We start from the raw sequence: 25,598 nt of genomic DNA, 5'->3' as shown, positions 1-25,598 counted from the left end.
ATAATCGACACAAACCTAAAACCTAAAAATTCAATAATTCAAAGGGATTCTTCAAATTAATTGGCACCTCCAAAACAATAGATTACCCGACTGGGTAATTAGGGTTAGGTTAAAAGGGGATAAAAGTTTAACATGAAAAATAATACTGGAGAATTTTGGATAATAGTAGGTTAGGAAAACTATGTCTATACATGTCTAGGAAGATATGATTTCGATCTAGTGCATTTGGCTTAGTGGAACTAATTAAAGCTACCCTTTACTAATCCTATCCGGTTAGACCAAAATTTTATATTAAGTTCAGTAGATAGGACTATTTAAAAAATTTTAAAGGCGTGGTTACTCTCATGATTTCCAGGTGACTCACCACAACTTAGAAGTTTATCCAAAGATTGTCTATTTGTTGAACTCAAAGCTAAACTTAAATCTAATACAAGTTAAATCAAATCTTGAAATTTAACTTAACTCATCTCACAAAATTATAGGATTCCTTGATTAAAATATAGTTTGGGTAAGATAAATAAGGATTAAAATAAATTAAATTGAATTAAAATAAAAGTTAAAAAGAATTAAATTAAAATAATCAAGTTCACACTTGAGCTAAAAGTTTATTTCTTCAAATTATTTTTAGAAATTTAAATAGATATTGGATAGTAGTTGCTCCTGGCACATGACCGGGGATCAAACCATGTTCACAAAGTTAACCTTCAAAAGACTAGGAACAGTTACCTTTGGAAACAACGGTAAACTGATGGTAATTGGAATATGTGACATTGAATTATAATCTAATTTCATTATTAATAAAGTACTCTTGAAAATTATAAATTCAACTTACTCAGTGTTAGTCAATTGTATGACTCAGAATATAAAGTTATGTTTACATCCACTAAATGCTTAATTAAACATATCAAAGACCCTACAATAAAATTAAAAGAACTAGGAATAATAATATTTATACAATTAACCTAGCCAGTTATAACCTAGTTCAGATCTATCACCCTTAGATTGTACCAACTATGACCTAGTTCAGATTTGTCACTCTTAGAGTCCAGGACTATGTCCTCTATGTTGCTACAGTCTGACCTGGCTGTTGTTTTGATGTTGACACGGATTTAAGTTTGGATCAGATATTAATTAGACTCAGACTGATTAATGATCAAGGTTGATTATGTGGAGAGGAAAAGTCCAAGTACGGATACTTGGCACGTGAAGTCGGAGAGGGCTCGGTAGCTCGTTCTCCGGACTAGGTCAGAGAGGGCTCGGCAGCTCGTTCTCTGGACCGGACGAAGTCAGAGAGGGCTCGGCAGCTCGTTCTCTGGACCGGACGAAGTCGGAGAGAGCTCGGTAGCTCGTTCTCCGGATTAGGTCAGAGAGGGCTCGGCAGCTCGTTCTCTGGACCGGACGAAGTCGGAGAGGGCTCGGTAGCTCGTTCTCCGGACTAAGTCGGAGAGGGCTCGGTAGCTCGTTCTCTGAACCGGACAAAGTCGGAGAGGGCTCGGCAGCTCGTTCTCCGGACTAGGTCAGAGAGGGCTTGGTAGCTCGTTCTTTGGACCAGGAAGACGTTAGGGTTTAGGGATGGGAGGCTCTAAAACTAACACAAGGACATTGGATCGGTCTGTTGACCGATCCAGTGATACTCTGGTTGTCTGGATCGGTCGACAGACCGATCCAGTGATACATGAGTCACCTGATCGGTCTCGTGACCGATCAGTGACCACACAGAAAGTCTCTGTGGGTTATCTGATCGGTCTGGGGACCGATCAGTAACCACACAGAAGCATTCTGTGGGTTATCTGATCGGTCTACAGACCGATCAGAAAAAAGCGATCAGAAAGATGCTGGGACTCAAAGTGATAGGGGATCGGTCTGTGGACCAATCCACTCATAGGCTGATCGGTCCACAAACCGATCAGACTCTTCCCAGACCGATCAGGATGAGTCCTGATCAGTCCAGAGAGCTATGGATCGGTCTGTTGACCGATCCATAACATGTCGTTTGTTTCTGCTGCTTCTCTGACATTTCTGATTCACTTCTGATTCACCTGATCAAATCATCTGCTGTAAGATTTTTAAGTTACAGGTTGCAGGTATCGTGCCATTGGTTAATTTTAAATGAAGCTCCATCAGAAGAATAAGAACAAGCTCCCTTTATGCTGTATTTCACTGCAAGTGATGCAATTCGAGCTTCAACGTTCACTGGCCGCGATCAATTGGACTCTTGCTCATTGGTTCGAGCTCAGAGACACCAGTGAAGACCATGGATGGTATTGGTGTGAGTTCAGAGAACCAGATGAGAAGGAACAGTGATTGGCGACGCCTGAGTTGGTTGCAGTGATTCGACACAGGTGACAGTGATTCGGGACAGTGAGAAAGCAGAATAAGAAGGAGGAAGAAGAGAGGTTTGCAAAGGTCCTAGAAAAACTCTCTGTCGCTCAAGCAAGAGGCTGTGTCGTTGAGCTCTTGGCTGAAGCTTCCTTCTGTCTTTGCGTTTTTCACTTCGTGGCTGTAAGTTTCATTTGTTCAATCCTTTAGCCACTGAACTCTGTAAGTCATTGTGCTTTATTTTCAAATCTATTCTGTGACTTTTGTGGAGAGGTTACTCCACCGAGAAGGAGGAAAACTTAGCCGGAATTTGTCCGGGGTGTGATCTATCGAAAGATCAAGGGATCGTCCACCTTACGGACACGCCGAGGAGTAGGGGCAAGTTATCCCCGAACCTCGTACATCGTTTTGTTAGTGGTGATTGTTTTCCTTCTTTGCATCAGTTTTCTTTTTATTTATTTCCGCTGTGCTAACAAAGTTTTGTGAGAAAATTGATTGAGTTTTAGAGGAGGCTATTCACACCCCCCTCTCTAGCCATCCGAAGGTCCTAACAAGTGGTATCAGAGCAAGGCGCTCTTCATCCGGATTAACACCCTAAAGAGCAAGAAGATGGCTATGAAGGAAGGTTTTAGTACCAATCGCCCACCCTACTTCGATGGAGCGGATTTCCAATATTGGAAGAGTCGTATGGAGTATTATCTCAAGACCGACATCTCCATGTGGTTCTCGGTCAAGGAAGTTTCACACCTCCGAAGGATGAAGAAGGTAAGGAACTAGAGTCGTCGAGGTGGTCCGCCGAGCAAACTCGCAAAGGACAAGCCGATGCCAAGGCGGTGGTCACACTACAATGTGGAATAGCCAAAGATCAGCCTGTCAAGGTAGGTCCATTCGTGAGTGCAAAGGATTTGTGGAACAAGCTCATCGAGCTCCAAGAAGGAACTCGAGACTCTCGGATCGCCAAGAGAGACTTGTTCCTAAACCAACTACAAAATCTCACCATGAAGGAGAGCGAAACGGTAAGTGAACTACACGGAAGGTTCAAAGAGATCATCAATGGTCTTCACTCAGTAGATGAACGCGTAGAAAATCACGATCTTGTAAGGTACGCTCTCAAAGCCTTTCCGAGGAATGTCTTGTGGTCATCTATGGTAGATGCCTACAAGGTCTCCAAGGACCTTTCAATTGTTAAGTTAGATGAATTCTTTTGTGAAATGGAACTTCATGAATTTGCTAACAAGGGTCAAAAGGAGAAAGGTATTGCTTTAGTTGCAGGAGAAAAGAGCAAGGATGGAAGAAGGAAGAAAGAAAAGAAGAAGGAGAAAGAAATTCCTACATCCTCATCCTCCTCCGAGTCCGATGATGAAGGTGGATCATCATCAAGCGAAATGACCAACTTCGTGAGAAGAACCATGAGAAGGAGCCGGAGATTCAAAAGGAAAGGTAAGTCTATTGATCAAAATATTGATAAGACTAACGTTACGTGTTATGAGTGTAGCAAGAAAGGACACTATTGGAGCGAGTGTCCAAAACTCAAGAAGAAGGAGGAAAGGGCCAAGAAGAAGAAAGCTCTCAAAGCTTCTTGGGATGAATCCTCCTCAAGCTCATCGGAGGAAGAGAAGGAGAAAAGCACTCGTCAATTAGCACTCATGGCAAGGGAGGAATCGGACTCCGGAAGTGATACATCAGCCGCGGCTTCATCATCTTCGGATGATGAAGAGGTAACTTCTCCACATTTAGAAAAATGCTATAAAACTATTGCACATTTATCAACTCTACTTAAGAAATCAAAAACTGAAATCAAATTATTAAAAGAAGAAGTAGAACACCTGAAGACTCTTAGGGGAGATAAGGTTGATGACCTTCATCAAGAGCTTCTTGAGGATGAAAACAAAGCTCTAAAGAGTGAAGTTGAGAAACTCAAGAAAATGCTTGAGAAATTCTCAACTAGCTCTAAGACCTTAGATATGATTCTAAATGCCCAAAGGGCGGTCTACAACAAGGCTGGATTAGGATATCAACCTAAGGAGTCTAGTTTCATTTCCTTAGTGTCTAGAACCCAATTTCATAGATCACATGCTTCTAGGGTTCATGAGACTAGGAAGGGTGTGAGCAAGGCATGGGTTCCTAGGTCTTTCATTGTAGATGCATTAGGTCCCAAGATTTGGGTACCTAAAACATCTATCTTTTATGTCTTGTAGGCATTTGTCAAGGGGGAGCATCTATCAACTTGGTTTGTTGATAGTGGATGCTCCAAGCACATGACCGGGGACAAGTCACTCTTTACTATCCTTCAAAACAAAAATAGAGGTAATGTGTCCTTTGGTAATAATGGTAGTCTTAAGGTTATAGGAGTTGGAGATATTCAAATATCCGAATGTCTCCAAATCAAAAATGTCCTTCTAGTCAAGGGGATGACCTTTAATCTCCTAAGTGTCGGCCAATTGTGTGATACGGGTTACATAATTGAGTTTCATTCAAGTCAATGTCTGGTCAAACACATTGACACACTTGACACGGTACTAGTAGGCACAAGGGTAGATAACATTTACCAAGTATCCTTTAAAAGTGCTACTAATGCCTCTGCTAAGTGTCTCATGTCAAAAGAAGAAGAATCATGGCTGTGGCATAGAAGGTTGACCCACGTAAACATGAAGAACATTCGAAAGCTGGCCAACAAAGGATTAGTGCGAGATTTACCAAGCATCAAGTATCAAAAGACAAAACTATGTGATGCATGTCAAAAGGGTAAGCAAACAAAAGCGGCTCATAAAGGTAAAAGCGCTGTAAGTACATCTACTGCTTTAGATTTATTGCATATGGATTTGTTTGATTGCAGTAATGTTATTTCATTAAATGGAAGTAGATACTGCTTAGTGATCATTGATGATTTTACTAGATATACATGGACCTTCTTTTTGAAAAATAAGGATCAAACCATAGATGTTTTTGTTTCTTTTTGTAGAAGAACTGAAAATGAAAAATCGACAACAATTAAAACAGTTAGAAGTGATCATGGTGGAGAATTTCAAAACCATAGATTTTTAGAATTTTGTCAAGAAAAAGGATATAGGCATGAGTTCTCTACTCCAAGGACCCCACAACAAAATGAGGTTGTGGAGAGAAAGAACCGAGTCTTGCAAGAGGCTGCACGAAGCATGCTCAATGAGTACTCATTACCGAGCCACTTATGGGCTGAAACGGTAAATACCGCTTGCTATGTGCAAAACCGAGTCTTGATACATAGGTTTTTAGGAAAGACTCCCCATGAACTTTGGTTTGGGAAACCCCCTACAATTAAACATCTTAGGGTGTTTGGTTGTAAGGTATTTATCTTGAACACCAAGGATCATCTTGGAAAGTTCACGGCTAAGGCTGACGAAGGGATACTAGTCGGGTACTCTCTCACCAGCAAAGCCTATCGAGTCTACAACAATAGGACTAAATTGATTGAAGAGTCCTCGGATGTAGCATTTGAAGAAATCCCTAAATCAAATGATCAATCAAAGGATGTAGGAGAAATTCAATTTGAACTTAGAAATCTAAGTTTAAATGATCAAAACATAGAAAGAGTCGAGGCTGACTCCGATGACGATGAGCAAAGGCAAGAGAGGGCTCAGTCTGATCCTTTACCTGATACTGAGCCCTTGCCTGTGTCTAGTGAGATCACTCATGAGGCACCGTCAACCCCAAGGTAATCTAGGATAGCCTCTAGTCATCCCCAAGACCAGATTGTGGGAGACATTCAACAAGGGGTTAGGACTAGGTCATTCTTTAGAAATGAGTCTAATGAGGTCGCCTTGATCTCAGAAATCGAACCAAAATTAGTTGATGAGGCATTGCACGATCCTGATTGGATCATAGCTATGCAAGATGAGTTAGGTCAATTTGAAAGGAGCCAAGTGTGGGACTTAGTTCCTAGACCTAAGAAGACCACCATTATTGGAACCAAATGGGTCTTCAAAAATAAGTTAAACCAAAAGGGAGAAGTCATAAGAAACAAGGCAAGACTTGTAGCCAAGGGCTATAGTCAAGTCGAAGGCCTCGATTATGATGAGACTTATGCTCCCGTTGCTCGATTAGAGTCCATTCGTTTAATGCTAGCTTTTACTGCACATAGAGGTTTCAAGCTCTATCAAATGGACGTTAAATCGGCCTTCTTAAATGGTTTCATTAAAGAAGAGGTCTATGTTGAACAACCACCGGGGTTTGTGAATACCGAAGCTCCAAACCACGTGTATAAGCTCAAGAAAGCTCTTTATGGGCTTAAACAAGCACCTCGAGCTTGGTACGAAAGGTTGTCAACTTACTTATTAGAAAAGGGTTTTGTGAGAGGTCAAATAGACCCAACACTATTTCTGCGTAGAGATGGTGAAAACATATTTGTAGCCCAGGTGTATGTCGATGACATAATTTGTGGCTCAAACAACAAGGGCTATTTGAATGAATTTATCACTCACATGGAAAGTGAGTTTGAGATGAGTCTGGTGGGAGAATTGACATTCTTCCTTGGACTTGAAATCAAACAAACTCGAGATAGTATTTATGTCCATCAAACAAAATACACTCAAGAGATGCTCAAGAAATTCAAAATGAGTGACTCTAAGGAAGTATCCACTCCAATGGCAACAAACACTCGCCTTGACAATGATGAGAATGAAAAACCAGTTGATCTAACGCAATATAGAAGCATGATCGGTAGTCTTCTATATCTCACAGCTAGTAGGTCGGACATACTTTTTGCTGTGGGCATGTGCGTTAGATATCAAGTCTGTGCCAAGGAATCTCATTTAATTGCAGTTAAGAGAATTCTGAGATACCTTAAGGGCACAATTCGAGTATGTCTATGGTACCCTCGCACGGAGTCATTTGACTTGATAGGTTATACCGACTCCGATTACGCTGGGTGCAAATTGGATCGAAAAAGCACTAGTGGGGGTTGCCAATTTTTAGGTTCATCATTAGTTAGTTGGTCAAGTCGGAAGCAACATTGTGTTGCTCTCTCCATGACCGAGGCTGAATACATTGCCATGGGAGAGAGTGTATCACAATTGTTGTGGATGATCCACACTCTAGAAGATTATGGACTTTCGTATAAGGGAGTGCAAGTGTTGTGTGACAACATCAGCACAATAAACCTAACAAAAAACCCAGTCCATCATTCAAGGACCAAACATATTGAAGTGTGTCATCGCTTCATTAGAGATCACGTAGCTAGGGGAGACATTGCACTCACCTATGTTGAGTCAAAGTCAAACCTAGCCGATATTTTCACCAAACCTCTTCCAGAAAATAAATTTAGTCATTTGAGGAGAGAATTGGGAATGTGTTTGGCTCAATAGGCCATTAGGACTTCATCATGATCAATAAGGACAATTAAAACAACAAGAGAAATAGGGAAATTAATTTGGGCAACTTGGGAACATCTCACACAAACTATAAGGTTTAACAAATGATTTTTGTTTGCTAGAAATGGGGTGAGATGCTAGGATCAGCTGAATTATTCAAAATATATCATGCATCCCTTGAATAATTAGGTTGGAGAGACATAAATTGAGTATGGAGAAGACCACTACATAATTCATGTGTATTTGGTTCCTAGATTTTACTCATATATTCCAACCAAGGAAACTTGGTTGGACCTTTACCTAGAAATTATGAAACTTTGGTTGATGGACTGTTTGATACACTTGAACGATGCTTTTCATGATTTTGATTGATACTAAGACAAGTCCTTGAAAGAATGATAGCAAGTTGGTTATATTTTGACAAACTTGAAACTGAACATAACAAAGGTCAAAAATTTCAGTTTTCAGGCCTTAAGTTGTTTGTTTTCTAAATGTCTGCAACTTTAGGGCTATAAACAAGTTCAGACCATAATTTTTAGGTAATGTTATGCTTGTAGATCCTCCAGGTTCTAAGTTCTGAACTCGGAAGTTTTCCTAGAGAAACTTCCACGAACTATCGAACATCTCTATGAATTTCGATTCTGAAATTGGAGAGATCTAAGTATCGATAATCGATCTACGGACCGATTAGGTCACCGCACGCAGAGCCCGCCATCGATCACTTCGACCGTCTGCACCGATCAGAGTCCCCGATCGGTCCGGAGACCGATCGGATCAACTACTGAATCAGTGATCCACTCGATCGGTCTACCGACCGATCGAAAGTTCCTGATCGGTCCGAGGACCGATCAGCGATCTTGATCGTCTCTGATCGGTCTGCGGACCGATCAGGATGTTCTGGATCGGTCCATGGACCGATCAGAGGAAACTCTGATCGATCGGACAATCGTCCGATCATTTCATCATCTGTACACCCATCTCGCTTAAAGCTTCCCGATCCTTTCTTTTCCCTCTTCACGCGAAAGCCCTAGCCGACTCTTCCCTACACCTCACCTCTTCTCTTCTCTTTACATGCCGGAACCCTAGCCAAAGCTCTAGCCAAAACTTCAATGGCACCAAGGTAACTCCTTACTTCTCTAGAACTTGGCATTTCGGTCTCATTTCTCACCATATCTGTGGTTTTTGTTTCGAGTGGCTCCGGTGCTCACTTACTTGCCCCATTATATCACTTTGTTAACTCTTAGAAAGAAACCAGTGGGTGAGGGGACCTCTAAGTCACCTGAGAAGTCGAAGTCTAAGGCTCCTTCCCGACCTCAACCATCTGTTTCCGGGAGATTCCTGAACCACAATTTTGAGGAAGCCTTTAGACAAAGAACCTTTAAATTACTCCCTTGTAGGTCTGTAGATTGTAAATTCATGGACGAATTTTGTCCAACTGTGTCTGAAATCATTGCCTACTACAAACTTGACTCACTTGTCTACTTAGAACGGGATATCAACTATGACTTGGTCTCTGAGTTTTATAACAACCTTCATCAGACTAATGATGTAGGTTATAAAACAAGAGTTACTAAGCGGACTCTTGATTTCAGTTTCTCATCCTTCTTTGACTATCTCGGTTGTCGGAGGTGTTCCGGTAATGTCTTTTTGATATTTCCTGATTTACCAGATCCTTTACCTCCACCCTTTGATATCTCATCTGACGATATTTATGAGTACTTCTTCAGACATCCTAGACCGGGTGGCCTTGATGAGCTAGATGTTTACTTTCCTACTTTTGCAGCCTTGAGATTATCTCCTCAAGACTACATTCTTTTTAAAATTGTCACAAAATGCCTTCTGCCTATCACATCTAAACCATTGTCTGAGATCCGACCATATCATTGCCTGATGCTTTATGGATTGCGTCGGCGTCTCGACTTTGACATCATATCTAGCATCTACTCTTCGATCATCTCCTATAGTGAGCCGAGCGGCTACACTGTTTATATGGGCATATAATTACAGATTGGCTCGAGACCCTTCAGATTGATGTCTCTAAGGGTAGAATAGTCAAGATGGTCAGACAGGATTGCAGACTTGGGAAGCGGGCATTTTCCAAGTTTGGAATCATAGGACAAAATGGGGATGTTTGGTGGAAGGATGGGAGAGCTCTAGGTGAGTTACCACGGGGACCTCCACGACAGGTTGCAGCTGCTCCTGTTGCTGCTCCTCCTGCTGCTGATGATGGAGAGGTCGATCCTGATCTGCGCTGGCAGATCGCCGAGCTGGAGAGTCGCTTTGATCGGCACGATGAGCTGCTGGTTGCTGAGCTTCACGGGTTGCGCGTCCGGATTGACCAGCGCTACGATGATTTACGCAGTTAGCAGTTGGCGACACATCAGGCGATTATGGGATGGATGGCCAGATACCCACCTCCGCAGGATTTCCCGGGCTATCCATCCTCGAGCGGCGGCATGCCACCTCAGGGACCCACTCCTCCCGTTGATGATGTTGATGCTCCTCATGATGAGGAGGCTGATTGATACACATTGTTCTGTGCTGTCATTCTGATTATCTATGTTTTGGATGTTGTTTGTTGGATATTTATGTCTGACCTGGATACTTGCTGCTTTCATCTATTTATGTTGTTCATTTTCTTGTCTTTCTTTATGTTTCACCTCTTATTGGTTTTTAATATGATGTTCATATGCCATGCCTTGTATGTCTCTTATCTCTTTATCCCTATCTTATAATACACTTAGAGGGTATTCTAGGTGAATTAAGAAAAAGACAGTATGGGTTAAGGAGGAGTCCTTTAACGTTTTCTTACCTAATTCGCACCTTTTCGATGTTTGACAAAGGGGGAGAAGATAACTAAGTTTAGAGATAAATGTTTGGTTTTAGGGGGAGGACCTTGATTCCCCTATCCTTACATGGTGTTGTATCTGTCTTAGGGGGAGGATCTTGATTCCCCTAAAATTAGGGAAATATGAACATTTCCGATCTAAACTTAAATCGTGTTGTCAAACAAAAAAAAAGGGGAGATTGTTGCTACAGTCTAACCTGGTTGTTGTTTTGATGTTGACACGGATTTAAGTTTGGATCAGATATTAATTAGACTCAGACTGATTAATGATCAAGGTTGATCATGTGGAGAGGAAAAGTCCAAGTACGGATACTTGGCACGTGAAGTCGGAGAGGGCTCGGTAGCTCGTTCTCCGGACTAGGTCAGAGAGGGCTCGGCAGCTCGTTCTCTGGACCGGACGAAGTCGGATAGGGCTCGGCAGCTCGTTCTCTGGACCGGACGAAGTCGGAGAGGGCTCGGTAGCTCGTTCTCCGGACTAGGTCAGAGAGGGCTCGGCAGCTCGTTCTCTGGACCGGACGAAGTCGGAGAGGGCTCGGTAGCTCGTTCTCCGGACTAAGTCAGAGAGGGCTCGGTAGCTCGTTCTCTGAACCGGACAAAGTCGGAGAGGGCTCGGCAGCTCGTTCTCCGGACTAGGTCAGAGAGAGCTTGGTAGCTCGTTCTCTGGACCAGGAAGACGTTAGGGTTTAGGGATGGGAGGCTCTAAAACAAACACAAGGACATTGGATCGGTCTGTTGACCGATCCAGTGATACTCTGGTTGTCTGGATCGGTCGGCAGACCGATCCAGTAATACATGAGTCACCTGATCGGTCTCGTGACAGATCAGTGACCACACAGAAAGTCTCTGTGGGTTATCTGATCGGTCTGGGGACCGATTAGTAACCACACAGAAGCATTCTGTGGGTTATCTGATCGGTCTACAGACCGATCAGAAAGAAGCGATCAGAAAGACCCAGGACTCAAAGCGATAGGGGGATCGGTCTGTGGACCGATCCACCCATAGGCTGATCGGTCCACAGACCGATCAGACTCTTCCCAGACCGATCAGGATGAGTTCTGATCGGTCCAGAGAGCTATGGATCGGTCTATTGACCGATCCACAACATGTCGTTTGTGTCTGCTGCTTCTCTGATATTTCTGATTCACTTCTGATTCACCTGATCAAATCATCTGCTGTGAGATTTTTAAGTTGCAGGTTGCAGGTATCGTGCCATTGGTTAATTTCAAATGAAGCTCCATCAGAAGAAAAAGAACAAGCTCCCTTTATGCTGTATTTCACTGCAAGTGATGCAATTCGAGCTTCAACGTTCACTGGCCGCGATCAGTTGGACTCTTGCTCATTGGTTCGAGCTCAGAGACACCAGTGAAGACCATGGATGGTATTGGTGTGAGTTCAGAGAACCAGATGAGAAGGAACAGTGATTGGCGACGCCTGAGTTGGTTGCAGTGATTCGACACAGGTGACAGTGATTCGGGACAGTGAGAAAGCAGAATAAGAAAGAGAAGAAGAGAGGTTTGCAAAGGTCCTGGAAAAACTCTCTGTCGCTCAAGCAAGAGGCTGTGTCGTTGAGCTCTTGGCTGAAGCTTCCTTCTGTCTTTGCATTTTTCACTTCGTGGCTGTAAGTTTCATTTGTTCAATCCTTTAGCCACTGAACTCTGTAAGTCATTGTGCTTTATTTTCAAATCTATTCTGTGACTTTTGTGGAGAGGTTACTCCACCGAGAAGGAGGAATACTTAGCCGGAATTTGTCCGGGGTGTGATCTACCGAAAGATCAAGGGATCGTCCACCTTACGGACACGCCGAGGAGTAGGGGCAAGTTATCCCCGAACCTCGTACATCATTTTGTTAGTGGTGATTGTTTTCCTTCTTTGCATCAGTTTTCTTTTTGTTTATTTCCGCTGTGCTAACAAAGTTTTGTGAGAAAATTGATTGAGTTTTAGAGGAGGCTATTCACACCCCCCCTCTCTAGCCATCCGAAGGTCCTAACACTCTATAGGGTCTTAGTCACATGCATTCTGCCTCTAACTACCAGTGACAAAGCCATGATGCGTCTATTTCATTTATTCCTTCTTTATGCATTATGTCAAGTTTGATGTAGATATCAGTTTGCATATCTTTCATACCATCATCTATTAAGAAGATATTACCACTAGCAGGCGGATTCATATGCCTTATTGTCATATTTTGACCGTCTACATAACATCATTGGGTATTGATGTCACCACGGATGATGTCAGAGCCCTAATTGAGTTTGACATAGTAGGTGCTAGGAATCTGTCCTTAGCTAGTATACATATAGATGATGAGAGTGTCCTATTATGGAGGAGAGAGACCCAGTAGCCTAGCCTCTTGTTGGTCCCTTGGTGATTGGTTAGAGGGGAGTGAATAGCCTACACAGTAAAAATAAACAAAACCCCTTCTCGAACTTTATAGCTTTATTAGTCTAACACTTGCATACAAAAAAAAAAAGAGATTGAAAAAGAAGAGGCTCAAAAGAGTTACTTGATTTGCAATAAGGGTATTGCTAATCTAAGGAAGCTAAAGCTCACTAAACAATTTCCTCCAGGCGGAAAAACCTCTTACAGCAGTTGAAACACTCAATTACAGAACAAAACTAAAGAGGAATCAATTACAAGTATTGTTCTGACCTTTTGAGACTAGGGTTGTATTTATAGCCCTGGTTAGTGTGTTTGGAAGGGGTCCAGGCACCTGGAGGGGGATAAACTTTTATCCCCATTGCAACGGGACTCGCCATGTCGCGTTTGGATAGTTTTTCTGGTCCTAGCGCTTGGACTAGTTCTGGACACCCGAATTGTGCTAAACCTGCATCCGCAACGATGCTGAAACAAGGCACCCCCAGGCTGTCCCAGGGGTCCGGACGCCTTGGACTAGGTCCGGGCGCCCGGACTAAAAAGTCAACATTTTGTTTACTTTTTGGTCCCAGTCTCTCACTCCGGTTCCGCTCGCATTTGTCCGAGTCTTCCACTCCGGTTCCACTCGCTTGGGTGATTTCAGTCATCCCGAATAGGGCTCACCCGAACTCATTTTCCAACATTCTCGAGCAACCTTCTGCTCTGGCTTCTCATCCCTCGAAAGCGTCGCACGCCTTCTTCTCGTCCGCCCGCGTACTCTTCTGCAGTATCTCGTACCTCAAACACACCGAGCTCGTTGGCTCTCTCCCGTGTCATCCTTCTCTCTAGCTACGCCTTTCGTTCGACTTCTTGTACTCCTAAATTCCTGCACACTTAGACGCAAGGGTTAAATATGAACATGACCTAACCTGACTTGACTGATCACATCAAAACTACCTTGGGGTACTAACAGCCACCACCTGACCCAGCAGCCTAGCCCCAACCTGACTCCATGGCCTAGGCTCAGCCTGACCCAGCTCTAGGAGAGGATGCAGAGATACATGAGTTCATGGCTAATCATTTTGGACTGCCCACGCCTCCAGTCCCTTGTAGTTTAGACGACAGAGTTACTGGACTTGAGGCATCCATGATGAGTCTTCGACAGGAGGTCTTCGTCCTTCGACAAGACGTCTCCAGTCTTCGAGAGGAGGAGCGGACTTGTCATACTGAGTTGATGGGCATGTTACGATTGTGGGGTTCCGATCCCTCTTCTTTGTTGTCTCAGTAGTTTATTTTTCTACTATATTTTCCTGACTTGATGTTATTTGATCTTCACTTTAGTTACTAGATGTTTTCTATTACTTCAGCTAGTGTGTATGACTTGATTATATTTTTATCACATTATGCTAGTTATCATTTATCTCAGTTTATTTGTATGTACTGTATTCAACACCAATATCAAGTTCAAAGGGAGGATCTAATTTTAAAACATAATTACTTGTGAAAATTTTCTTTAAAATTTCTTAATTTTTTTTAATATTCCTTAGAAAATTATTTCCTTAATTTTTTTTAATATTCCTTAGGAACTTTTTCTCTATTTTTTTTAAATCTTACTTAGAAAACTTTTCCTTAAATATTTTTTAATCTTACTTAGAATTTTTTTTTTAGAAAATTATTTAGAAGCTTTTTTTTTGAAAAATTCACTTAAGAATTTTTCCCTTACTTTGAAAAAGTGGACTTAAAAATATTTAATCAAGAATGGTGAAAAACTTTTTCCTAAAAGATTTTTTTTTTTTACAAAGTCCTACTTGGAAAATAATTTTACTAAAAATTTTCCTTACAAAATACTTTTAAAAATTATTTGACTAAATTTCTATTCAAAATCTCTCTCTAAGTCTTATACTTACAAAGTGTTACTTTTTTGCTTTATTGTCTGTCATTCCTTATCTTATGCTTATATTTATTTTATCTTTTCTTTTTTATAAATCTCAAAGGGAGAGAATAAGGTAAGGGTTAACGTAGAAAGAAAAAGAACAAATAAATTTGATCAAGCAAATTAAATTCAAAACTAACTTAGATAATTTGTTTACATGTTGCGTATTGTCTCTCAATATTATATTTTTCTAACTTTAACTCAGGTTATCATTACATCAAAAAGGGAGAGATTATTGGTACAATTTACACTAATGATTTAACTCAGATTTTGATGAATGATAAGAGAATTAAAGTTAAAATATTTTGTGATATAATTGTTTTACCAAGTGTGCAGGAGTTGACGTGTCTAAATGACCTGACATCAAGCTGAAATCCAACTAGGTCCGTGGGACCCGATAGCTGGTGGAACGTCTAGATAGGTCCACGAGACTCGATATCTAGCGAGAAGTCCGGTTGGGTTTGCAGGACCTGACAACCGGCCGAACTCCAGTTGGGTCTGTAGACCTAACAACTAGCGGAAAAACCTGGTGGGTCAAAGATAAATCAAGCGACTACAGTTGGTAAGTAGAAGTAAGAAACTAGAGGACATATCCAGTGAGGATGCGTTCCTAGTTGAGGGAACTATAGGCGTCGATCCAACTTAGGCCCATTTAGGAAACATAAGTTGAGACCCTGATTAGATCCTGGTATCGGGGAAACATGATCTAATTACTATTTCTATCTTATTATGTTATGCTAACTTTATTTTGTAGGATAAAACATATTTTTATTTGCCCGAACTAACTCTTTTTTGTAAGGAAGAAAGATGAAAAAAATGGGTGTCCAGGGGCTTGGAAGGGATCCGGGCCCCCGGACCAGCCTCACCCGGTCGTGCGCCAGGCACTCAGGCAGTTCGGGCGCTCAGAGCTGGTCCAGGCGCCCAGACTAGAAAAATTATCCAAAAGCTGAGTTGAAGCGCGTCGACTGACCGAGCCCACGTCAACGGTGTAGGCGCCCGGAGGGGGTCCAGACGCTTGGAAGTGGATAAACTTTGCTGATGAAGTTTCGACAAGAGATCGTCACGTCAGCAACAGTTCAGGCACAAAGAATGGGCCTATATAAGGACCTTTGACTAACAGCTTCAGAATATCAACTACTACAAGTTTCATTCTTGCGTGCTGCTTCGAAAAGGCTTCAATGACACCAAAAGGCTGCTTCGAAGTTCGAAGAACGAGTGATTTTAATTTCCTTCTCTTTGTCGGTAACAACTAATTTTAGTTTTTGTACTTAATATTTGTAACTAATTATTTAAACTGATAGTGATTCCCCAACGAAAGGAATCAATAATAGCGTCTCTTGGAGTAAGAGTCGTCACAGACTCCGAACCAAATAAAATCATATGTGTTAGAGTTATTTTTTATCTTCTTTATTCCACGACTTTACAATCCTACAGTATATATTAATTTTAATTTAAAGTGATTCAAAATTTTATAGATCCATTATCTAATTTTATTAAATTAGATAATTTTCAAAAACTTTAAATCACTTTAAACCTAAATCAATACATTTATTTAAATCTCTTTAGTATATTCATGTCCACAAATATGAAATTTTTAAGCGAATATAATAAAAATTTGGAGACGCACATAGACAAATCCGCTTGATTATTTTATGAAAAGGAGGAGTATAACGAGAATGCGTGTTTTTTTTTTAATCAATTTAAATAGGTCAAATAGAACGACTTTGTTTATTCGATAAATTTAAAATATAATTTATACAATTACTCTAATTCTCCCCAGCTTAGTTCAATTGATTGATAGGAATCATAATGTTAAATGGAAGATAATTCGGCAATTTATCAAAAGACGCACTTAAAAATCTGAATTTATCAAAAAGTATACACTACTTTGATATTTACCAAAGAGTGTACTTTTTTAAAAGCATTTCCTATTTTACCCTCCTGATAATTTGACTTTTCTATTATTTTTCTTTTCTTCATTATATTTCTCTCACTTCTCTCTCTCCTCTGTCGGCAGAATATAGGAATAACATTAGTCAATCTTTAATCACATTTTAATACATTTGAACAAGCCAAAATAAATAATGGACACCATATTTGGACTCCTTGTAATTTTAGAAATCCACAGGAACTGAAATGGGTACAATCGGAGCTTTCTAGGTCGATTAGTGGGTTTCGGTCAAAACCCACTGATGGACCTAGAGAGCTCCGATTGCACTCATTTCAGTTTCTATGGATTTCTAAAATTACAAGGAGTTCAAATATGGTGTACATTATTTATTTTGGCTTTTTATAGATTTTAACAAGTAAAATCAAAGAATCGGCATAAAAGCCCACGTTGAGCCTGATATGGAATCATATCAGGTCCAACATGGGCCTGATATCATTCCATATCAGGCCCAACGTGGGCATGATATCATTCCATATCAGACCCATGTTGGGCCTGATTTGAGTCCATATCAGGCCCAATGTGGGTTTTTTTGCCGATTCTTTGATTTTACTTGTTAACATCTATAAAAAGCCAAAATAAATAATGGACACCATATTTGAATTCCTTGCAATTTTAGAAATCCATTGAAACTGAAATGGGTGCAATCAGAGCTCTCTAGGTCCATTAGTGAGTTTTGACCGAAACCCACTGATCGATCTATAAAGCTCCGATTGCACCCATTTCAGTTTCTATGAATTTCTAAAATTACAAGGAGTGAAAATATTGTGTCCATTATTATTTTTGGCACTCCTAGTGGTGGACCAGAGGTTTTGAAAAATCCTAAATCTCTATTTTTTTTTTTTAGGCCTGATATGAAGAGATATCATGCCCACGTTGGGCCTGATATCTCTTCATATCAGGCCCAATGTGGCCCTGATATCTCCCCATATCATGCCCAATGTGGGCCTGATATGGGAGATATCAGGCCTAGTAACAACAAAAAATAAAAAAATAAAAGATTTTGGGTTTCAAAACCTCTACAACCGCTAGGAAAGCCAAAAATAATAATGGACACCATATTTCAACTCCTTGTAATTTTAAAAATCTAGAAGATCTGAAATGGTTACAATCGAAGATCTCTAAATCGATGAGAGACCTCAGATTGCAATCGTTTTAGGTCCTATGGATTTCTAAAATTGCAAGGAGTTCAAATATGGTGTCCATTAATTATTTTGGCTTTTTATAGATGTTAACAAGTAAAATCAAAGAATCGACATAAAAGCCCACGTTGGGCTTGATATGGAATCATATCAGGCCCAACGTGGCTTTTATGTCGATTCTTTGATTTTGCTTGTTAACATCTATAAAAAGCCAAAATAAATAATGGACACCATATTTGAACTCCTTGCAATTTTAGAAATCCATAAAAAGTGAAATGGATGCAATCGGAGTTCTCTAGGTCCATCAGTGGGTTTGACCGAAACCCACTGATCGATCTAGAAAGCTCCGATTGCACCCATTTCAGTTTCTATGAATTTATAAAATTACAAGGAGTGAAAATATGGTGTCCATTATTATTTTTGGCACTCCTAGTGGTGAACCAGAGGTTTTGAAAAATCCTAAATCTCTCGTTCTTTTTTTTTTCTTTTTTTTTTGTTTAGGCCTGATATGAAGAGATATCATGCCCACGTTGGGCCTGATATATCTTCATATCAGGCCCAATGTGGGCCTGATATCTCCCCATATCAGGTCCAATGTGGGTCTGATATGGGAGATATCAGGCCTAGTAACAACAAAATAATAAAAAAATAAAAAAAAAATAAAGAGAGATTTAGGGTTTTCAAAACCTCCGATCCACCATAATAAAAAATAATGGACACCATATTTTCACTCATTGTAATTTTAGAAATTCATAGAAATGAAATAGTAATCGGACTTTACAGGTGATCGGTGGGTTTTGGCCAAACCCAGAGCTCCGATCGCACCCATTTCGGTTTCTATGGATTTCTAAAATTGCAAGGAGTTCAAATATGATGTCCATTATTTATTTTGGCTTTTATAGATGTTAACAAACAAAATCAAAGAATCGGCATAAAGCCCAAGCTTTGTTGATTTATATCAGTGATGATGTGGGCTTTTTTGCTGATTCTTTGATTTTTGCTTTTTAACATATATAAAAAGCCAAAATAAATAATGGACACCATATTTGAACTCCTTGCAATTTTAGAAATCCATAGAAACTGAAATGGGTGCAATCGGAGCTCTCTAGGTCCATTAGTGGGTTTTTACCAAAACCCACTGATCGATCTAGAAAGCTCCGATTGCACCCATTTCAGTTTCTATGAATTTCTAAAATTACAAGGAGTGAAAATATGGTGTCCATTATTATTTTTGGCACTCCTAGTGGTGGACTAGAGGTTTTGAAAACCCTAAATCTCTCTTTATTTTTTTTTATTTTTTTAATTTTTTTTTAGGCTTGATATAAAGATATATCATGCCCACGTTGGGCCTGATATCTCCCCATATCAGGCCCAATGTGGGCCTGATATGAGAGATATCAGGCCTAGTAACAACAAAAAATAAAAAAAATAAAAAAATAAAAAGAAATAAAGAGAGATTTAGGATTTTTCAAAACCTCTGGTCTACCACTAGGAGTGCCAAAAATAATAATGGGCACCTATTTTCACTCCTTGTAATTTTAGAAATTCATAGAAACTGAAATGGGTGCAATCGGAGCTTTCTAGATCGATTAGTGGGTTTCGGTCAAAATTTCAGTTCCTAAGGATTTTTAAATTACAATGAGTTTAAATATGGTGTCCATTATTTATTTTGGCTTTTATATATGTTAACAAGTAAAATCAAAGAATCGACAAAAACCCACATTGGGCCTGATATAGACTCAATCAGGCCCAACGTGGGCCCGATATGAATTATTTTTACTGATTCCATATCAGGCCCAACGTGGGCTTTTATGTCGATTCTTTAATTTTACTTGTTAACATTTATAAAAAGTCAAAATAAATAATGGACACCATATTTGAACTCTTTGCAATTTTAGAAATCCATAGAAACTGAAATGGGTGCAATCGGAGCTCTCTAGGTCCACCAGTGGGCAAATATGGTTCCATTATTTATTTTGGCTTTTTCAAATGTATTAAAATGTGATTAAAGATTGACTAATGTTATTCCTATATTCTGCCGACAGAGGAAAGAGAGAAGTGAGAGAAATATAATGAAGAAAAGAAAAACAATAGAAAAAGTCAAATTATCAGGAGGGTAAAATAGGAAATACTTTTAAAAAAGTACACTCTTTGGTAAATATCAAAGTAGTGTACGTCTTTTGGTAAATTCAGATTTTCAAGTGCGCCCTTTGATAAATTGCCGAAGATAATTTAATTGATCACCTCTTTAATTTTGATACTTTATCAATTTAATTTAGATCATTTCTCTTTTTTCAATTAATAAAAAAATATTTTAAATTGCATATTACCTCATTTAATTTGTTGCTCCAGGTATTAATTTTGTACTGGTTATCTATATATTTAGGAACCAAGAAATATTCCGTAATAGAAGATTATAATAAATATATACATTAATTAAAAAAAATCTAAATGTGGATGGAGTAGACAGGGATTTATATAGTTAATCTTGTTTTTTAAAGGATAAAAGCTTAATTATTATCGTTGTTATTATCTATTTGGATCCTAAATCAATATAGTTGGCCTTCGTTCTTCTACTAGACGACGTTGCCGTTGCGTATTTGCAAGCAATTTCATGTAAAAATAGGAAAGTACTCCTGTTTTTGTTCTTTACTATTTATATCGGTTCTTCTAAATCCAAGCTTTGATCGCCTTCCCCGGAATCTCTCCTCCTCTTCTCCCTCCTCTGCCTCCATGGGAGCGGACGGCTCCCCCTACGCCCACTCCTTCGCCGCCAATGGCTCCGCCCTTGAGGCTCCTGGCGGCTGCGGCGGCGCCCTCGCCGATGCCGGCGCTGCCTTCGTCCTCGAGTCCAAAGGTGAGACCTTTCTCTTCGGTCCAGGCCCCCGCCGCCGCGATCGTGATTTCTTGCGTCGTGATTTGATCCTATTGCGTTCGCCTCGCCGCCGTCTCTGCAAGTAAATCGGTCTCGAGTACTCTTACAGGCACCTGGTGGCACGCCGGCTTCCACCTCACGACGGCCATCGTGGGCCCGACGATCCTGACGCTGCCCTACGCGTTCCGGGGCCTCGGATGGGGTCTCGGGTTGGCGTCGCTGACGACCGTCGGCGCCGTCACCTTCTATGCGTACGTCCTCATGTCCAGGGTCCTCGACCATTGCGAGAAGCAGGGCCGGCGGCACATCCGATTCCGAGAGCTCGCCGCCGACGTCTTGGGTAGAGTGCAGAAGTGGTTTTCACTGTATTTTGTTTTAGTTAACTGTTAATTAACTTTAATCCCACTTATCTCTTTGCTTATCTATTTTCCCCATTTTGGGGTGCGATAGGGTTCGGCTGGATATTCTACCTCGTAGTCTTCTTTCAGGCGGCCATCAACACTGGAATAAGCATCGGATGCATCTTGCTTTCAGGGGAATGCCTCAAGGTAGATTCAATAGCTTCTCGGCCATGGAACTTCTCGGTTTCATCTCCTTTTGTCTCTATCTTCTTCGTTGTATTTGAATGTTCTCCGTAATAAACAAGGGGATTTTTTCCTCTTCTTCTCGAGACGACGGCCATTGGATTCAACCTCATAGTTTATACATGGATGCCAATATTTTAATGACCTTCTATCTTGTTCTTATTCAATTACTTAGTTAGCATTAAAGTCCAAAGCCTTTTGCGTAGAGCATTCAACAAATTTGCTTTTGTTGGTATATTGATATTGTGGAAGCCATTCATTAGGAGTTTGAGAAAGAAAAGTTTACTGGTTATGTTCCTTATCTGGTTAACACTTTTTCCTCTACTAACATCTTTTGCTATTTTGTTCTTCATGGAACTTGGCTAATTTTGTTGGAGTGAGAAGATCATGTATTCCAGTATATTTCCTAATGGTCCCATGAGGCTGTATCACTTTATCATCATGGTGACGGTGGTGTTGATACTTCTTTCTCAGCTGCCATCTTTCCATTCCCTTCGGCATTTCAATCTAGCCTCACTATTTTTAAGCTTGGCATACAGTGCTCTTGTCACAGGGGGCTGTATCTATGCAGGTTATTTCTCGACTGGTCTTGCTACTGAATACTCATCCCCAGATTATGCAATCTTGTTCTTCCATAAGTTAAATGCAAATAAGATGTTTTGTTTTTCTATTTGCAACCAGATTGATATTTAAAGATTTTGAAGTGGAACTGAAAGTTATATTCTAGGTTGCTCTTTAGTTGTTTTTGTTCCCCCAATTTACACGTGAATTGGACTGGGTGGTCCTCAACCAAGTAGGATGTCAGATACGAAAAGCAAACCACAAGTTTCAGTTTAAGGGGAGAGGTGGTTAAAGCACAGAGAAAATCCAGCATAGTTTACGCTTAGTAAAGTAGAGCTGTCCGCCCATTACGACGACAGTCTTAAACATGTAGGTCTCTCCATTGTACAAGGAACTCAATTTCTTTTAATCCAACAACCATAAACACAAAAACAGTTCATGGTTTGTGCCAGATTATGTTAAAATATCCTATGACATGGTTAGCATGTTTGGCTACTGAGGATCAGAGATAATGTTCGAATTATTTATTTGAGACTTTCCAAATGATGTCAATATTGCTCAACCTTTGTTCTATAGCTTCCAAGACCAAACAACTGCATTTTTTGTCTAATGACTCTGCTTTTATACCAGGTTACTCTAAGAATGCTCCTGCAAAGGATTATTCCTTGGACTCGACAAGTATACATCGTACCTATAATGCCTTCACATCCATCTCCATTTTGGCTTCTCTTTATGGAAATGGAATATTACCAGAAATTCAGGTATGTCATCAGCAGAATGGGTATTCAGACGTAAATATGCTCTCGAGCTATCGCTCCTGTCTCAAGATTGCATCGTATCTGATATGATCCATGAACTTTGTATATCAAGAAACTTTATCCATTCAAAGACTTGGATGCAAATTGAGTCTTGGTGCTTCCTTACAAGTTGCAATTGCTTGTTCCAATGGATAATTTCTGTGATATGTTGCCCTCTCTTTGTCATCAGATTTATAACTGAGATTTTTTTTTTCCCTTCAAGAGAAGAGTAATGTTTAGTTTAATTTTTTTTTTGAAAGTATCAGTTAGTTTAACTGACTATTTGCTAGATGACTGAAAACTGCACCAACGATTGGACTTGAATGTACATGATATTTCCCAAGTCGTTTAATTTAAATACACCGAGTAGCCCTTATCATTTATTACTGTTTCTCTTGGATGGCTAACTAAACTTGCAAGCCTTATTTGTAGGCTACCTTGGCACCACCAGCCACTGGGAAGATGGTGAAAGGCCTTGTGTTGTGCTACATGGTGGCTGTCTTAGCATTCTACTCAGCTGCGGTGTCTGGTTACTGGGCATTCGGAAACAAAGTAAGCTCCAATGTTCTTAACAGCTTATTGCCAGACTCAGGACCTTCCTTGGCCCCTATATGGCTACTCGGCCTCGGGGTCGTCTTTGTGCTCCTTCAGTTATTTGCTATCGGCTTGGTAAGAGCTTATAAACTAACTGTTCTTTTTCGAAAGCTCTTTGATTCTACAGTGTCCATCTGTTCAAACTTAGGTTTTGGCACATTTGTATCATGTTTGAATTCTAGGTCTACTCTCAAGTTGCTTTTGAGATCATGGAGAAGAACTCAGCTGACACGAGGCAAAGCAGGTTCTCTAAAAGAAACCTTGTGCCTCGGTTGATCCTCAGAACTCTCTACATGGTCTTTTGTGCTTTCATGGCTGCGATGCTCCCATTCTTCGGCGACATCGTAGCTGTTGTAGGAGAGCTTCATTCCTCTTGATTTCATACTCCCCATGCTTCTGTACAACATCACAATTGGCACTTCAAAACGCTCCGCAGTCCACTGGCTCAACATCTTCATCATGATCGTCTTCACTGGAGTTGGCATCATGGGTGCATTCGCTTCGATAAGGAAGATGATCCTCGATGCCGATCAGTTCAAGCTATTCAGCGATAATGTGGTGAATTGATGAAAAAGAACATTCAAACGTGTATTTGCAACTCTACAATCAAATATATTCCGAAGGAATCATTTCTTTTGTTGGAATTAATTTCCATTTTCTTACCCAAGCTACAGAAATCATAAAGCAAAACAAGAAATTCAGCAATCAATATTCGGCAATTTATCAAAAGGAATACGTAGAATATGAAAATTATCAAAAGGCATATTGTAGGTGTATATTTACCTTAGAGTACAGTAAAGTGATGTGAAAATTTCATTTTAACCCTTTCACCAACCTCCTCTCCTCACTTATGATTTTTCAAGCATCCGAACGATATTTTGATCATTTTGATTTAAAAATAATAGTGATGGCGATGAAGTGATCATTTTTCTCCCTCCCTCTCTCAGTTCGTGCATGTCTTGCCACTCTTCGATTGCAACTTTATTTTAGTGGTAAAATCGTCATCCCACTCAAACCTTAACTATCTTCTGTTGGTGCAATATTCCCTATGTCAAGGTTGACCTGGTTGACTGAGCTTGAATTGGGTCAAGCTCGAGTTTTGATGTTTGAGTTTCGATGTTTGACAATACATGGAGATTGCAGGTGCAATTGTTCATGTGGGGAGATTGTGAAGGAGAGTCAAGTAGGTCAAGGTTGACTGGATACTTGATTGGAAAGACCTGGTGAGTGAAGCCAGGTGAAAGTCCTGGTGAGTGAAGTCAGACAGTTGGAAAGTCTTGGTGAGTGAAGCCAGGTAGATGAAAGTCCTAGTGAGTGAAGCTAGGCAGAAGGAAAGTACTGATGAGTGAAGCCAGGGAGATGAGAAGTCCTAGTGAGTGAAGCTAGGTAGAAGGAAAGTCCTGCTGAGTGAAGTCAAGCAGATGTGAAAATCCTGGTGAGTGAAGCCAGGTGAAAGATCTAGTGAGTGAAGCTAGGTAGTATGAAAAATCCTGGTGAGTGAAGCCAGGTGAAAGACCTAGTGAGTGAAGCTAGGCAAGTGAAAGTCTTGGTGAGTGAAACCAGGCAAGGGAAAGACCTGGTGAGTGAAACCAGACACGAGGAAATCCAGATGGGTCAAGGTTGACCAGACATCTGGTGAAAGTCTAAGTAGGTCAAAGGAATTGACCGGATACTTGGCACGAGGAGAAAAATCCAGATGGGTCAAGGTTGACCAGACATCTGGTGAAAGTCCAAGTAGGTCAAAGGAATTGACCGGACACTTGGCACAAGGAGAAAAGTCCAAGTGGGTCAAAGGGATTGACCGGACACTTGGTGAGGGATTCCTAGCAGGTCAAGGGTGACCAGATGCAAGGCATGATGTACCAACAGGTCATTGTTGACCGAATGTTGGTTTAGGGGACTTTGTACTTAATTTTGGGTAAAAACCTTGAGCTGGATCGATCAGCCGATCGATTGGCTCATGCCCAATCGATCGACTGATAGATTGGGTGAGTCCCCACGACAAAGGCTTCCCCAATCGATCGGGCGATCGATTGGGGAGAATTACCAATCACACATAATGCCTCCCAATCGATCAGCTGCGATTTTGCGTGATAAGCCCTGGATCGATCAGCCGATCGATCCAGACAATTTCCAGGAGCATAGAGGCGCTCTAGATCGATCGGTCGATCGATCCAAAGCCTCCCCAATCAATTGGGAGCAATCCAATCGATTGGGATTCGACCGTTGGCGCTGGATAAAGACGTTGGCGTACGATTTCGTCGGCAGAACTTCCATCTCTTCGATTCTTCTCCACGGGC

At 40.7% G+C, this 25,598-nt stretch overlaps 1 pseudogene; it reads left to right on the top strand.

The window, feature by feature from the left end:
* Nucleotides 1-20,463: 20,463 nt before the first annotated feature.
* Nucleotides 20,464-23,946, top strand: LOC122046285 (annotated as a pseudogene).
* Nucleotides 23,947-25,598: the final 1,652 nt, after the last annotated feature.

The sequence above is a fragment of the Zingiber officinale genome, chromosome 2B, assembly GCF_018446385.1.
Source record: "Zingiber officinale cultivar Zhangliang chromosome 2B, Zo_v1.1, whole genome shotgun sequence".
NCBI classification, from domain to species: domain Eukaryota; kingdom Viridiplantae; phylum Streptophyta; class Magnoliopsida; order Zingiberales; family Zingiberaceae; genus Zingiber; species Zingiber officinale.
The sequence above is the reverse complement of the archived record's forward strand: the minus strand, read 5'-3'. Positions and strand labels throughout refer to the sequence as shown.